The sequence below is a fragment of the Octodon degus genome, unplaced genomic scaffold (genome assembly GCF_000260255.1).
Source record: "Octodon degus isolate 3935 unplaced genomic scaffold, OctDeg1.0 scaffold00141, whole genome shotgun sequence".
Taxonomy (NCBI): Eukaryota; Metazoa; Chordata; class Mammalia; order Rodentia; family Octodontidae; genus Octodon; species Octodon degus.
In genome coordinates, this window is record NW_004524717.1 from 3,188,919 (window position 1) to 3,202,346 (window position 13,428).

Sequence of the window (13,428 nt, forward strand, 5' to 3'; positions counted from 1 at the left end):
AAAGAAACAGTACACATTTAGAAGACCATGATTGCAGGTATACAAGCATGATTTTTGCATTACACCTTGCTCTCCTCGATGTACTTGCTTAGCCTGGTTTTTAAAGTCAGCCTTCCTATGAGGTTCCCATACTAATGTGTAGGGAGCAGCTGAAGCTAGAAATTGATTTCAGACAGGCTGTTCTGGGTGAGGTAGGGCAGGTCCAGGAACAAAGAGCTCCCCTGCAGGTCAGGAAAACAAGTTGTGTCAGCTCAGATTCACATAGGTAGTTGTTATGCAAAGAGATTGAAATTGACATCGACCTCCTGAGAGTATAGACAAACTGGTGGTTGAGCAGTTCTTTTTCTCCCAGCTGCAGGGAGGGCTCGCCCTGACCCCAGCCTTCTGGCTCTCCCCCTGACCCCAGCCTCTGGCTCTCCCCCTGACCCCAGCCTTCTGGCTCTCCCCTTGACCCCAGCCTTCTGCCTTTCCACCTCACCTCAGCCTTTTGGCTCTTACCTTTATTTCTTCATCCTCTGGTTGCCCACCCCGAAACTTCGGCAGCTGTGCAGGAACTAATATGGCAAGAACAAAAACTGAGTACAGTGGACCATTGAATTACAATTGACCTCACAAACGAACCACTTGGAATTTGAATGGAATTTTAGGTTTAACTTACAGACCAAAGTCTTTTTTTTTTTTTTAAATGTATCAGTCATTTAATTAGGTTCTTAGTAAGAAATTTAGAACACTAATTTATGAGGATAAATTCCATTCGTCAGAGCAAAAACGGATCACAGGTAGCCCCAGAGCTGAGGAACAGCTTTGATTTTTGCTAATATCTGTGAGTCCACCACTTTCTGATCCACCTTGCAGTGCTCTGAAATCTGGTATCTCTCTCTCTTGGTGTTGAAGATCTCGCTCTACTGGTATCTGGGTTTCCACAGTTTCTTCTTAAAGTGAGCATCAAGGAGATGTTTGGAGATTTTCACTTTGCTGATAATCAATTTTGGTAGAGGTGGCAATGACAAATTTCTGGTGTGTTCTTCATAGAGGAACACAATTAAGGCTAAAAAGCCCAGTCACAAGTAGCAAGCCACTGGCCAACTGCTTCAGGAAGACCACTCTCTTGCCTCTGTGACACCCAGTTAAGATGATCAAGATGGTCCCAGAAATGATGCTAGCTCGAAGTTTCCTCACACACTGATTAAAGAGTTTCGTGCCATGGCTCAAAAGCTTTCAGGGCCTATCTTCAGTAGGGTAGTAGTATCTAGGCATTTTTCAAAGCTTAACCACCCAGGTACCTCCATTCTTGTCCCCACCAACTGTTTTTGTGATTGTTGCAATAACTTTCTCCTTCTTTTTCTTCTCAACCTTTGATTTAGCAGCTGTGTACTTTCTCTTGTACAAAGCCTTTCTGGAATACATAGCAGATTGGGAACATCTACCAATTCCTCTAACCAGGACAGGGTTTGGGTGTAGTGGGGCTGCCCCTTCATGGGCTTTTTTGCCTTCACCTTACCCTTTTTACCAGTACCACTGGCAGAAGTCTTCTTGGATTCGGGTTTCTTCTCTTTAGTGTCTGGCTTCTCTGTTTTTTCACCTGTCATACTGCAAGATGGGAAAAAGCCCAAAGTTTTGAGTTAGGACCCAAATGCCACCAGCTTGTGTGGTTGTAAATGAAGATACATGACACCAGGAAAGCATAAGTACGTAAATAGAAGGATCAATCTAAGCCCAGATGCGGGTGTTTGTGGATGTGATTTTGGTCAGTGCTTTATATAATGGCCACAATTACTGTTGCCAAAATGCCCCCCCCCCACAAAGCTAGAAAAGAAGCTAAGGAGGAAGAGAAGGTCAAAAAAATTACATTTAAAAAAACAGTGTTAAAGAAAAGACAAAACAGACTTTAGACCAGGTTTTTAGTTCTAAAAAGGTTGAAACTTAGTGAGCCAGAAGGAGATCCCAGTGGGCTACAGACTCTGCCCAGGAGCAAAACGAAACCAGAGATAGAGATTTCTGACTGTGTTATAGAAGAGGATGCTCCTTCCAAGCAACAAACACCTTGCATTTCATCCTCCTGCACGCCAAAGAGGTCCACTTGAACGGTGAGTCTAGCATGAAATTGATGTTTCTGGTAAGTTACGCATAGTTTATAACTTTTGGTGAGTACACTAGGAAAAAAATTGGCATTTCTGGTAAGCTGTACACATTATACAACCATTTTATTATGGAAAAGTTTGTCAAGAGGTGCTTTGGGAGGTTTGGAATGCATTATGGACATTGTTATTATTTCTTATGGGAAAAACAATTTTGACTTACAACTTACTTTAGTTACAACCAGCCCTTGTGAATGAACTGAGTTCATAAGCCAAGGGTCCACTACAATTCTCTCTGGTGGCCGTATGTCTGAATTCATAGGCTTAATTATTAGAAGATGGGTCACAATTAATATGTAAGTGAATTAATATACACCTGTCAAAAATTGTGTAAATAATCAAAAAAATGTTCTCTATAGAGAACAGTGCTTATTTACCAAGAACTGGATTACATGAGATATATTCAAGTGACAGACAAACTCTTCAAAAAAGTACATTAAGAAGTAGATACATACATGTTCTCATACATGTGCACATACATGTCCTCATGATCTTCTGCAGTGATTTCTAGGCTTTAGCGTATTGAAGAGGCTATGAAAATTGCAGATTCCTAAACTCATACCATAAACTCCCAAATACTTCTGAAAAGAGAATCAAATCCTTGGACCAACATTAGAAATTCTAAGTGTCTCAAAAAGAAAAAGAGGACTTAGTTTGGAGTATATAAAGCCAAAGTGTTAAGAACTCCAGTGTCCCATTCCAAAAGCTAGAGTTTATGTTGTAAAATGTTAACCTGCAAATATTTGCTGCATGAGTTCACGTCTAATTGATTCTTCGCATTTCCTGAACAGCATCAATGAATTGCTTAGAAAAAACTCGTAAGGGAAATAAAAAGTTGCCAGCACAATTCATCAACACAAAGCATCTCACAGGGTAGCGTAGAGGATACAAACCCCTTCAGTGGGGCTGGAGAATGCAGGTCCGTATTAGAGCTTGAACCCCACTTCCTCAAACTTACAACAACAACAACAACAACAAAACAATGCCCCCACCTCCCATCTTTTCAGTGGACAGAACTTTATATGACAGAACTCTATTTTCTCACCCATTTTAATGTATTTTATATTACAATTTAAAACATTTTAAATGTTTTATACTAAATATTCCTTTAGCTCTAAAATGAACTTTTATTCCATGTTTTATTTTCTCTAAAATAAGTCTCACACCATCACAATAAAAAAGTACTATGTCTTGGGCTGGCTAGATAGCTCAGCAGACTAAAGTACCTGCTTAGGTTTGATCCCTGGCGTGCGGTGCTGTGCTGGCCCTGCCCCCAGGGTGAGCTGAGACAGCAATTGAGACTAGGCATGGTGGCGCACGCCTGTAATCCCAGCACTTGGGAGGCTGAAAACAGGAATCACTATGAGGCCGATCTACATAAGTGAGACCCTGTAGATCCTGTACCAAATACATACCAAAAAAAAAAAAGTACTATATCTTATTTGATGCCAGTTTTCTTAGTGGAGCTAAAAATAATGGAACATCTTACAGATGATGTCTTAGAATAGATGAAATGTGAGAATAATACAGTTTTGTGGGGATTAATTGAGCTAAGAAATAAAATGCTTAGAGCCATGACTAGCTAATAGTGATCACATGGTACATATAATTTATGATTCTGAACCATAGATCAATTGTAAGTTCATTCCCTCTTGTTGGCCACTTTGATTGTTTCAGTTTTCCTACCAGTATACCAGTATACATGTTATTGAATGTGCTGATATGTAAAGGTTTATGTGTGTCTCTAAATAGGACAGATTCTTAGTGGAATTACCAGGTCAAAAATCATGAACATATTTAATGGATGGACTTATAGTGATCAGGAAGTTAATCACACTTAGGTTAGAAAGATCACTTACTCTAACCTTGGTCACTGTTGTAAATGTTAGCAATCTTTATATACATCAAATGGGAAAAACAGCTTTTGCAGGCATGCTGTGCTGTTTAAATAAGATGATGTGATAAGACACAACACAGGGATGGTACATAGTAAGTTCAAAGCCACTGTAAACAATGTCCATGAAGAGGTTAGGACAGCAGTGGCACTCCTGGACTTTACCTTAGCTGGGAATAGGAACTCACTAGACTGTGGAACCACCAGCTTTTATCAGGGACCACAGAAATAGCAGCAGCAGAGAGGCGGCACATGTTGCCACAAATCATCAGATTTATCAATTCTTGTCTAGTATTTTTTTTGTTTATTTTGTTTTAAAGAAAGTTTTTTTTTTGCTAACTACATGCATCCTAATTTTAAAAAGGAAACATTTATATAGTTTGTTCTTTCCCCAACAAAAGTTCACATTTCAACTTACCAACTTACCCCAGTAGTGTATGATAAAATGGTTTTGAAATAATAGAAACAGATAAGACCACAGATAGGATGTGGCTCGGTGATACTTAGCTGGCTGTCACCGACATTTGTTTTTAAGGTAATTTGGACCATGTTAAGATACCATTTGTTTTTTTCCCAACTAATTTACAGGCACATGTAAAATACAGTAAAAACGCTGGGTCACAGTTTCATCTGGTGAACCTCTGTGACACACCTTCCATGGAAGGACAGTACTCCTTTCTCATATATCAAGGGCTGCGGCTCCCATGCGCAGGGCATCTTGCTGCGACACCCACATTCCAACAGCTCTGAGTTAGGACACAGCTTGCTGTGCACCTCCCCAGATGCACGGCACAATTTCTATCATTTAAGAATGATGGAAAAGAACATCAGGAATATATAGAAGCCTCAGGCGGCATGTAGTAATTTTATAGAATAGTCGAATAAATATCTCTTACATATAAAAACTCACCAAGCTGAGGTGGGAAAGACATTTGGGAACCTCTTCATTTAAAAAACTCTTAAGATTATTTGCTAAGGGCACGATCCTATTGTTAATTCACAAATAAGAATCAGCCATCAATAAAACCTGAGTGGAAAGATTTGATGTACCTCTAACATGACATAGACAAACAGGTCTGTATTTGCTACCAACTGCGCACCTCATTTCCTTCAAAGAGCCTTTAAAAGCTATCTGAATTGATATATTTCATAAAATAGGTGATATATTACTGTATTTTACATTCACTCTGCCAAAAAGCCTTTAAACAGGCACAAAAACACTGCAACAATATATTCACTTCCTACTAAAACAAACCCTCTCTGAACTATCTTCCTAGCCCCCAAACAAACTCTTCCAATAAGACTGAGATAAAATGGTTCTTTTGGTTTTAAACTATGTAACTTGGGACTTCCATAGACTAGAAGTAAACATTAAAGAATATTTACAAACTCTTAACTCCTACTGCTCTTTCCTCCTCCCAGCCTTGCCCTGGCCAGTGCTCAGTGCAGCGAGAGCAGTCCTAACGCTTGACAGACGTGATGTTGTTGAGGCCCTGGATGCCCACACATGTTTTGGATGGAACATGATAAGACAACCAGAAGCTTAACTTTCTGCTGATAGTCTTTAGAGTTTGTCTACAGTGACATACATTCTTTATCTCTAAAAGTCATGCTTCATAACAAATATAATAAAAACATTAGAAAGGGAATTAAAGTTTTATATTGGACAATTAAATAGCTATGCAAAGATTTCTTATGCAAACATAATAAAACCTTGTATTTACCTGTACTCTGGTATTGAAAATAGCACATATAGAAAACTTCCCCAACCAGGACAAAAAATTACAATGAAAGAAAAAAACTCCAACAAAAACCCAGAAAAAAAGTATACAAGTTACCAGTTACTTTATGTATCAGAGTTCTTCATTTGTCCCAGACTTGCCAAACTTGGAAGTTTGATGAGGGTATTTTTTAAAAATACTTCCCTAGGTCTTCAAGTGTGCTTTATAAAAACATGATCATTGTATTCCACTTTTATTTGTCAATTTATTTGTTATAGAGTTGTAAAATAAATGGTTTTTATTTTTTTATGTATTTGGTACAAGGTTTTACTACATAGATTGGACTCGTGATCCTCCTGTTATCAGCCTCTCAAGTGCTGGGATTACAGGTGCGTGCCACCACACCAAAACAGAAATATCTGGAGCTCAGAGGTTAAAAAACAACCTTCTTACTGAAAATATATCCTTACAAAAACAAAACAAAAAACCCAAACCTCATATAGATGTAGTAGAACATACAAAATTTTCAAAAGATGATATTAAGAAACAGGCCACTGCAAGTCTTAGAAAGGTATGAATACGGACCTGCAAAGTGGAAAACAGTCTAAAAAACTAGCGAAAGCCTTCTCATATGGACCAGATTTCCATGTGATATTTCTTAACTTTCCTCACGTTCTGGGTTCACTTGTACACTGATCCACACATTTTTCTTCCTAATAGAACACCGTTCCTTCTTCGGTGGCTTTGGGGCTATGCTTCTCCTGTTGTCAGTCTACTATCCAGTGGACGCCGTGAATGGGGACCTGAATAACATCAGGGACAAGCTCGAGGTCTGCAGCCCGTGGACCCTCCGCGCAGCTGCGGGGACCCTGCTTCCTAGTGTGTCCATCGTGATTGTGGCCACAGCAGCAAAAGGGACGTCCCTGGCCCCATGGATGCGGGCAGTGTGAACTGCACGGTTTGCAGCCAGTGTTCGCTGTCCTTACTGGGCCGCCCAGGAAAGGTGGCGCCGTTGAGCCAGCAGGGAGGCCGGTGGCTGCGTAGAGCAGCGCTGGCTGGGTCTGGCAGCACACCAGCGGGGCTGATTTCCCTCCGTGGTGTGAATTTTGCCATTTTTAGTCGTTTCTAGGATCTGGGGCTGCCTGAAACACGAAATACCGGGGTCTGATGGCAGGGATAGCCTCGGCACCTTAAGGACCACCGGAGTGACTGCAGAGATTTCCAACTTTGGTACAAATTCTACCTTTTTTTCTTGCTGCTCTTTTTCACATCTTGAGAGCGGCTGCGGCAGAACCTCCGAGGCAGGAGCCTTGGGTTCTGCGGCTCTGTTGCCAGCCCCACCTGCCCGCCTGCAGCCCCCTCTAGTGCCCGCTTTCGGGAGCAATCCCTGAGGGCAGGATAGGCGCGCGGGAGGTGGCGCCTTGGTAGAGAAAGGCAGCCACACTGCACTGGGCCGCCTGCTGGCAGCTGGAGCACTGCTCCCTCGCACTTGCTTGGCCAGCGTTACCTCAAGGCCAGAACCCTCAAGCCTGGGGTCCTAGAGTCCTACAAGGCCTTGCGGGAACCTCACGGCTGGAGAAGCATACCAATGAGTGGGAGTGAATCTTCTCTATGCGCTCCATGCAGCCAGGGTTGAACTGGCCCAAGATACCCAGCAGGATCTCCTTAGCTTCTTTATCTACAGGGGCCCATTGCTGATGAGTCCCAGACCACCCTCAGTTTCAGGTATCCACTGGGGTCACATTTCCCCCAGAAATGGGACATGGCTGTATACAGTGTTATTTATGTGGGTAGTAAAGGAGAGATTACAGACAGCGCTGGGCCAAAAGATTTACCATTTTATAAAAAGGCACATTGTTGTTCAGTGACACATGCTGTACAGATGAACTGATGAACTAGCACCTAGTCATTTCTGAGGAAATGGCAGAAAGAATCTCATTATCTGTACCACATAATCATGGACTCATCTCGGCAATTTTTTTGTACCCTGTATTTCTCAATCAAGTCTAAGACTAACCCTTAGTGAATGGGTGTAACTGGCATGCTGATACTCAAGGTGTAATTCATGAACGACCTCCTAGTGTTTGAATTGCTGCACAAGTTAGGAGGCTGAGAGGTTTAAAAGGCAGCCAGAAATAATCATATAACGAGCACTTTGAAAACATTAAAAAGCTGACTTGTTTAATATACATGTCGAGGGGCTGGAGAGATGGCTCAGTGGTCTAAAGCACCTACTTAGAACAAGCTTAGCAAAGCATCAGGGACTGCAGTTCAATCCCCCAGCACCACATGCCAGCCAGCCCCGCCCCCTGGTGGGCTGAGCTGGCCACACACACACACCACTCTCTCTCTCTCTCTCTCTCTCTCTCTCTCTCTCTCTCTCTCTCTCTCTCTCTCTCTCTCTCTCTCTCTCTCTCAAATAAATAAAAATAAAAAAAAAAAGAATGTTAAAAAAAATAATATACATGTCGATCTTACTTCTGCAGTTTGCACAGTCTACTTGTAGAGGGTAAAATGTGTGAATTAAGTGTAAGTTTGTTTTTCAAAGAAATGTGAAAGGCAAGAAGTGTTTTAGAATTTGCAGTATTTGGGCTGGGAAGACAGACTGGCAGTGTAAGTGCCTACTGGAGGAGAGCAGGGACCCCAGGTTCAATCCCTGGTACTGCGTGCTGTGTCAGCCCTGCTTTGAGCTGGTCACCGAAACCAAGCATGGTGGTGCTCCCCAGTAATCCCAGCACTGGGGAGCTTGAGACGAGAGGATCACTACAGGTCTGAGCTGCTTAGTGAGACCCTGTACCAAGTAAATAAATACAGTTTGCAGTTTTTCAGGTTTCAAGTATTTTCATATAACTAGTGAGACATCCTAGTGTCTTAGTTGCTGTTCTCATTGATATGACAAAATATCCCAAACCCAAAGTTATAGGAGAAGGGGTTTGTTTAACTCAGTTTGTAGAGGTCTCCATGACCAGCTGGCTTCAAGGCAGGGTGACGGGGCAGAGGGATGTCACAGAGGAGAGACAGACCCTGCAAGGACGCCAGAGGACACAAAGCAGCAAGTCGCAGGGAAACAGCAGGGGCAGCAAAGTAGCAAAGCAGCTCTGTCGCTTTATGTTCCATCCAAGAGACCTGCCTTTTGGGTGATACCACCCACACCCAGGGTGGGCATCCTTAATCCCAGCATCACATCCTTAATCCCATTATCACACATCCTAATCCAGCCACCTTCAAAACTCCCTATCTCAGCATGAGGATATTTTTTGGGAGGAGGGCATCTGATAGAAGCCATAATACTTAAAAGACAGATAGCCAAGTCTAAACATGAAAGTCATTCCTTCCTCCCAAGTACTAACCAGGCCCAACTCTGCTTAGCTTCTGAGATCAGATGAGATGGGGCACATTCAGGGTGGTATGGTCGTAGACATGAAAGTCATTTCTGTTGCAGATGTTCCGTACACAAACAGCAGACAGGGAATTTTTATACAGCATTTTCAGTGACCTGTTTTGATGGGGTGTATGACATGAAGTCTGTTGTGGAGTTCTGTGGTATCATGCTGGTATTCAACATGAATGTTCTGGATTTTGGAGGATTTCAGCTTTTGGATTTGGGATGCTCTTTGTATGTAAGCACCTAGAGCTACAGAACTTCTGGTAACATTTAAAAAATTATTTTATACTTTTGGCAGCAAAAATATAAAAAACACAAAAAAGTTGTGAGTAGGAGTAATAAATTTGAAGCATATAATTATAAAGCTTTACATGTTTTAAAATGTAGTTTGGCCATTTTGTTTGTTTATTCATTTGGTGTTGGGAACTGAACCCATTTCAAGCATGCTACGCATGTGCTGTAGCACTGAGCTACACTCCCCACTAACCACTTTTAAAGTTTCATATAACCAGTTCATTAACAAAGCTATATGGAGGATCTAAAATGTTAAAGGAAACTTACTTTTCTATCTATACAAGTATAAAGAGAGAAAAAACTACAAAAAGTACACAGTGCAAAGCGAGCTTCTCAGCATCTTCAGATCATTAGCTATTCAACTGACCTTCCTGGAAGCAATCTAAAGACCAGAAGGCATTTTATTTTTCAATCAGGAAGCATTTAAAACCTTTTAGGTAAAATTAAAATTATGTTTACAGTGTTTTCAAATTCAGAAGGTACCCTTTCATATCTGGCTTTCAACCCAGCTATTCCTTGCATCTCCAAAGTCAAACTGCTGGGGTTTGTGCACCTTTCCAGAAACAGCATGTATACCTGTGAGTGGGGGGTGATGCTGGTGGTGGTGGCAGCGGTGGCAGTGGCAGTGGTAGCAGTGGTGGTGGTGGTGCTGTGTAGGTAATGGCCCTACCCCTTGTTTGTTTCCTTTGGCAACTTTACCAGTGTATCTTGAAGATAGGTGAAGACCAATTTTTTTAAAAAAGAGCTTCCTCTTTTTTTTCATAATTTTATTGATAAACAAATAGCAATGAGACAGTTTCAAATCAAATCGCTAGGACAGTTTCAATAACTAACACACTGCATACATTCTTCTTAGTTGTTAATTGCTGTACAAGATGCAGACTTGAGATCCTATTTACATACACCATTAGAACAAATCATTCTATTGATTAACAGAATGTAACTATATATCTATCCTAACCACTTTGAATACACGGATACAAAATGGACATTCATCTGTATACCCCTTTTTTGCTAAGTTCTGTTATTTGAATATTATAGGTGTGTAAACTCAGCAAAATATTCTAAAAGAGTCCAGTAGCCCATAATAGCATTGGGTCTTCTGTTTAACTGGCAATGTCAGAAATTGTTGACCTGAGTCCCCCACAGCTCAACATAACAGCATGGTTTTACTTCCTATATTTCGTTTTCATACTTTTCTACTGGATGGTTAAGACCAAGGTAAAGCAGGACCTATGCAACAAGAGTTGTAGCTTTTGGGTCTGAGAAAGTCAGTGAAATCCCCTCAGGATTTATCCTGAGATCCTGTACCTCAGATTATAGAACCTTTGTCAGTCTCAGCCATGTGGAGGAGTCATGGCCATTGCTTGGCCAATGTGCTCTCTGTGAAAGCCTGAGAGAGTGTTTTCTCTCCATGTGACTCTCCTTAGTCACACTCTACATCATCGATCACTTTCCTCTTTGGCCCCATAATCTCCTTGATCAGAAAATTTGGCACACTATCGAGTTACATGACGTTACAGTACAAGTTCTCATATGTCCTGAGTCTTAATTGACCTTAGAAGGTTAGGGCCAAAATATTGGCTTTCCTTGCAGCCCTCCTTTTTCTCTAATTTTGGTCTGCAAACTTATGTTGTTAACTATCCAGAAGACAAGCTTATTGTTATTATCAAACAACTTAGGCTATTAAGCTTAACCTCACTATCTCTCTGCACATCAAACATCTTAGGCATAATAAGGAACAGGTATTTTTCATCAAGTATTGATATGTTGAACTTTAAGTCCCTACATAATATGATAAAAAAATTTAAAAATTAGATTATATTTTAAAAATAGGATAAAGAATTTCCTCATTCTTTTAGGTGGTTTCTTATCTCTTTTTATATGAAATGAGATGTAATATCAAGCAAGAAGGTCTCCAGGATAGATTACCAAGTATGTTTCTCAGTCAAAGGTTATATGCATTTGTAAGTCTGGCAAGTATTGCCAACCTGCCAGGACATTTTTAAGAGTATGCTTATCCAACAGGTCAATGAAATTTAAGATGTAATTTACAAATACTGGCTTCCTGAATATGGAAAGGTAAATTTTAATCTCTGTTCAAATGATCTTAATTCTTAACTGGCAGAAGATCATTAAATTTCCTAAAATATCAATTAATTCTTTACTAACATTTTATGTTTTCTACACTAAACGTCTGTGTAAAGATTTAAATCAACTTAAGTGAGCCAAGTTGAAATGAAAACTAAAAAAGATGCATTCTTTTCAAGCTTGTAGATAGATGACCTGTGTAGCACTAGTGTTTGTATTTTTTTTTATTGTGGCCTATATTTCAATATGCTGTAAACTTACTGTGATCTTACTGCTGAAGAAATTGTGGTAAGTCGTGGTCCCAGCATCAGTAGCATACAACCTACTCTTCTTAGTCAGTGGCTGTCTCAAGTTACTTTTCTCTTGTTGCTGGGACAAAGTACCTGACACCCAAGATTAAGGAAGGAAAGGTTTATTTAGCTCACAGTTTGTGGAGGTTTTGGTTTATACTTAGCTGGCTCCAAGGCAGACTGACAAATGGCAGAAGGCAGCAGTTCATGGCTGTGGGGAAACAGCAAAACAGCAAGAGCAAAAGGGAGGAGCAGCAGCAACAAAGGCAACAGAGAGCAAGTCTGTCTCCCTTATGTTGCATTCAGGCTTTCTGCCCCACGCTGGGTGTAGTACTCACACCTATAATCCTAGCAGCACTCACATCCATAGTCCCAGTGGATCAGGAGTTAATCACAAACTCTAAAATGTCCCCCCCATGACTGCATGAGACTTTGGGGGGACAACTAGACACAAACCATAACAGTGGCTCTCTCCTGTCCTCTACTCATACCTCATTTCTTTCTTTAGAGCAAATGTTTTCTTCTTCTTTTCCTTGTAGCACTTACTGCTAGACTTCACTATTGACCAGTCTGTTCTCCTAAGCAGAGCATGGACAATGGAAGCAGAACTATCCTATGCTCTATGTAGTCTGGGTACAGCTTTACAGTTCCTGGAATGGAATTTTTATAGATCACATCCTGGGAGGATTCTTAGTTTCTGTGTTATGAACAAGAATACGATACTCTGTTCTCTTGGTCTCCAGTGGGCTGTTGCCCTCTGACATTTTAGGCTCCCTGGTGTCTAACACTAGTCTCTGCCCTTGTTACCCTGCAGCATTCTCTCTCTGCTCACCTGTCCTCACATGGCCACCTCTTTATGAGGACACCAGTGATACTAGATTAAACGCCCACACTATTCCAGCAGAACCTCATCTACATTACATCTGCAATAGCTCTATTTCAAAATAAAGTTGCATTCTGAGGAAGTTAGGACTATTTCTTGGGGGGAAGGGAAAATATATATTTATAAAAAATACAATTCATAGCAGATAAATTTTATAAAGCAATAAATTAAGGTTATAACAAATATTCAGCAATACTTCAACATTTGGTTCCACCTTCTCATTTGAGAAAATCTATTGATAGATGTAAAAAAAACCCTGAAGGAACTGATCTCAGCTAACCAGGCCCCTCGTTCTACTTGTGGAGAAAAGAGAAACTTATTGTACCAGTCTTTCCAATAGAGTGGTGATTGCAAGGAGATAATCAGATATTGTGGGCATCTTAAAAATTACATAAATATAAAACAATATTTATAAATGAGTCTACATAAGAAGCATTCTAATACAAAAAACATCTGTAGCCACATTACAGTTAAAAAAATCTTAAAAACAAAAAAAATTGTGCTAAAATTTGTATTTATATAATTTTCTTGTTAAAAATGTGTTCATTTAAAATATATTCTCAGCTGGGGAGATGGCTCAATAGAATAAGGGCTTCCCTGGCAAGCGCAAGGGTCTGAATTCAATCCCCGGTTCCACAATAAATAAATAAATAAATAAATCTATAAATATAATCCACTATAGTAACAGACCCAAGTACAAAAACCACATGAACACCTCAATAGACATAGAAA